Consider the following 4,649-nt stretch of genomic DNA (forward strand, 5'->3'; position numbering starts at 1 on the left):
CCCTTGCCATGAGCAGGGACATCTTCACCAGCTCAGGTTGCTCAGAGCCCCGTCCAGCCTGGCCTGGGATGTCTCCAGGGATGGGTCATCCACCATCTCTCTGGGCAATCAGTGTTTCACCACCTTCAGCATACAAAATTTCTTTTTCATGTCTGGCCTAAATTTCCCTCCTTTCATTTAAAACTGTTACCACTTGTCCTATCACAACAGGGCCTGCTAAAAAGTCTGTCCCCATCTTCCTTATCAGCCCCTTTAAAGTACAGAAAAAGGTCTCCCTGGAGCTTCTCTTCTCCAAGCTGAACACCCCAACTCTTTCAGCCTGTCCTCCCAGCAGAACTGTTTCCATCTGCATGTCCCCATCATCAGTACAAATGACCCTCACTGATGAGCTGACACTGGGCAGAGCAGAGAAGCATTTTCTCTCAGGGTGTTCACCCGCTCGGTTTTATTTACACTCAACCCATGTGTTTCTATGCTGTATTTTTTTCTTTAAACCAGCTATGCCATTCCTTCCTCTAGCCAGTTTATTTCTTTTCCATACGCTCGGCATCCTTCACAGGGCTGCTGGAAAGGCTTTGCAAGCTAGCATGGAGGTAGCATGGGTAATAAAATACACGTTACTGAATGCTATGCAAACAAGTGAGGTCACCCTGTTTAGTAAATCTGTTTTTCCCTCGACTGAGGATAAAACCTTGTTCTTGCAGAATGCTGGAAAGTCTAATGCCTTCCCTTTTTTCCCCTCTCCTCCTTCTTATTTTACTCATTTTTAATTCCCTCTGATGGTTTCCCTTGCGAGTATCCCACCTATTTATCTAATGCTTATTATTAATGTTGGGTAGCTGGCAAGGACTGACATTTTGGTGAGTCCTTTCCAAGCCCACAATACTGCCTTTTTCTCAGCCCCGGGAAAGAAGCTGAGGACCACTAATACCAGTTTTATTTTTGTTGGCAATTTCTGGAGCTGCAGCCAACCAGTCTTACCTTGTGGAGTGCTTCTTAATCAATACTAAATGGCTGACAGTGCAAGCAGCTTCTCTCTGCAAACAATTATTAATCAATATTGGGGAGGGGTTGATGGGGAAGGGTATGCAATAAGCCTTTAAGATGTGAACGAATGGGAGATTGCCCTGCCCCATGTTGGTACCAAGGACCTGATGTCACTTGTGCCAATGCTGAATGGGAAAGATTCCTTTCCTACCCCCTTACCTGCCCCCCCCCCTCCAATATTTGACAATTCACATCAAGCCTATTCTTAAATTTGGCCCTGAAGTAGCTCGAGTTGTGTATTGACCCTTCCTTTAATTTAAGGAACATTTATGTTCTTAACTGGAGAAAGATGGTTAGAAAACAAAGGCTACAAGAATTAAAATTCTGAGAAAATAAAAATAATCCACTCTACCTAAAGGCTGCTTGAATTTAGCCTTAGATACTGAACTGCTTCAGAATACAACAATTAAAATATTTAAATCCCTTCAATTTAAAAGGAATTCTTCGATCACACTTTAATTCTTTTCTGAGAAACGCATCTTCTGGGAAAGGAATAGTTGGGCAGTTTAAGTTCTTAGAGAGTAGAAACTGAAAGCAGCCTTTCTGATCTTGATATTGCAAAGACCTGTCTGAGAGCCAATGGGAAAATTTCTGAAGGAGTGTTTTCCTGTTGGAAAAAGCCAATTTGATAAAAGTGAAATATTTTGCAAATGTTGATTTTGATGAACTTTTTCACTAGAAAAAACAAACAAACAAACAAAAACCAAAAAAAGTTGAGTTTTCAGTTTCAGAATGTGTTTTTATTTCTATTGTTTTTAAGTGCTGTAGCATACTGGTTGTATAGAAGCAATAAATCTCAAAGTCAGTCCAAAAATTTGCCTTTATTGACATGAACATTTCTATCAACTGTGAGTGTCCTTTTCTCTCAGAATTGTGTGTAGTAGGAAATTTTGGAAATATTTTGTTTTCCTTTGGATTCAGACTGGAAAGATATTTGAAAGCATGAGATTTACCACAGAATGGAAAACTCGATTCCCCTCCAGCTACGGTGCTTGCAGGTAATAGGCGCTTTATGGTGGTTTTTAAGTAGGATACGGGAACAGATTGTGGAATAGACTTTCCAGGAACATGGTAGAACCCCCCATTGCTTGAGGAATGCTGAAGCTGATTTGACAAAGCCCTGGAGAATATGTTCTTGAGGGCAATTTGGTATTGGCAGGCAAGTGGACGGGTTGACTTAAGACATTCTTTATGCTTCCATGAAGGGAGGACAAAATGTTTATTTTAGTTTCAGGATTTAATAGGTTTGGAGATATTTCAAGCTACTGGAGGCTTCAAAATTAAAGTATTCAGCCCAGAGAATTCTCCATTTTTTAATTTTTATTTTTTTTCCCCCCAGAAGGACCAAGAGCAATCTGGGCTGTAACAAAACTTCAGTTTATCAACACAAAATCTTTCTCATGTTACACTTTGGGCCACAAAGCACTTTTCCACCTGAAGAATGAGCTTTTAGAGGGGAATGTTTTCTCCCTTCCACAACCACACTGTTCAATCTCCTTCAATCTTCAGTCAAAGTGATGTGGGAAAAGTTTAATCAAGGAGAAATAAAACTCCTCAAATGAGTATTAATTCATCGGTTGTTTTCTACTGTAGGGATAGTGTCTCATGGCTTCCTCTTCGTTTCCGTTGGCTGTTGACATTTCCCTGGGGCTTTGCAAGGAGCCGTGTTTTCTTCAGAATGTGAAGACTTTTTTGCCTTTCAGTTTTCCAACTCCATGTCAGGAAGCCAAAGTCCTTGGAAATGTCGACTCAAAGGGGAAACAGGTGATGTGAACTCGCCATGAGTAAGGGTGAAGGGTGGCTATAGAACTACGATGTTCCAGGAGCTTTATATATAAATACCGATCTGCTGGAGCATAAAATGACCATACTGGTTCCTTTTTTTTTTTTTCCTCTCTTTTTTTTTTTCCCTTCCTTTGCTGCCTCTTTTAATTGTGCGTGTCCTTTTCACTGCCCAGTGGGTTGTGTATTTTGGATGAGGAGGCACCTCCTGCTCTCTCATGTGATGGGATTCAAGGACGGGTCCACCAAGAGCATTAGGAGAGCAGATAAAACCTCGGGAAATCTCCGAATCCAATTGTGAGTCATCAGAAGAGTTGATTTGAAAGGACAGCTGTACTAACATTGACTAAGATGCCTATTAAAAATATTGGCAGTCAAAGAAGGATCACTCACTATTTGATCATCCATTTTGGAAATTAGCAAAACAATCCACAGAGATTCTGAATAATGTTTTCATGTCAAGATAAGGACTTTTCATTTGTGGGTGTTTTTTTCCATTTTACGATTTCCTCTCAGTTTTACTCAGGAAATCGTAGAAACACGAAATACACCTTCTTTGGTGGGACTGATATTTGAAACAAAACCAGAAGCCTAGATTATATTTTGTAAGCCTAATTATGATTTTCCCCCATGATCCATTATTCTTTTTATTAGCCTCTGACAAACTGCCTGAGGGTTCTGGGAAATGAGCAGTTAACTTCATGTCCTCTGGGGCTCAGTTTGTGTGTGGTTTAGTGTCTGGGTAATGCATCGGGCTTTTGGGGCAGTTGTAGCATTTCTGGGAAAATCCTTAGTGAAGAAGACTTCTTTGCCCTGGTACTGAGTGGACATTACAAGATAAGTTCCATCTCCAAAAAGCCCTAGGTTCAGATGTGGTTTTGGGACCACCTCACAAGTTTTGTGCTTGTACATGGTGATAATTGCCTGTATGTATTTTACGCATCAGTAATGGCTGGTCCAGGAAGGTGTCCATTCATTCAGAGCATTATTGCAGCCAAGGTAAGCAACAATGTTGAACCTCAGACCCTTGAAAACAGGAGGAACTGGCTAGTTTTCTGGGTTCATTCTGGAGTAGGATGATCCTGGTCCTTCACATGCCAGATAAAAATGCAGGACAGAAGGTCAGGATGATTTTGGTGAGGAAGGATCCATAGCCAAATGCCTGGGACCAAGGTGAGCTTCAAGCAAGGGATTTTCCTTGAGTTTCCTTCCAGGGAATCCCATCCTCAGCCTCTATCATTTGATGCTTTCTCCTTTCCCCCTTAACACATCACCCTTGCTGGAGAGGGATGGAGCAGTGTCGGGGCTTTGCTGGATGTCTGCTCCCTCCAGAGATGTTGGGGTGTCAGGACTGGATTCAGTGTTGAGACCTCTTGGGACCTATAGATGTAGCAGTTCTATATTGACTCACAGTCCCTCATCCATCTGTTGTTTGCAGGGCTTGCTGAATATAAGGGTTGCTTTTGCTGTTTGTTTGAGTACAAATGATCTCTTTGATGAGAAGAAAATATTTTTTAACAGGGAAATCATCTTTAACTGAATTTTTAACTGGAGATATAAAAAGTGTATTTCCTAGGTTTTACTAGAGAAAAGAGGGGCAAAACCTCTTTTACTTTTGAAAAAAAAAAAAAACCCTCTTTTACTTTTTTAAAGAACTCTTTTGCTTTTGTAAAGACTTAATTCTGACATTTCTTCAACTGAACAAACTAAAGAGAGACTGTGTGTATTTCTCCTGTGACACTGTAGCCCATTCTTTTCATTAAAACAAGCAAGAAAAAAAAAAAAAAGCTTAAGAGAGAAGGTACTTAGCCTTGTCATTT

Source organism: Nesoenas mayeri, assembly GCF_963082525.1.
Source record: "Nesoenas mayeri genome assembly, chromosome: 2".
NCBI classification, from domain to species: Eukaryota; Metazoa; Chordata; class Aves; order Columbiformes; family Columbidae; genus Nesoenas; species Nesoenas mayeri.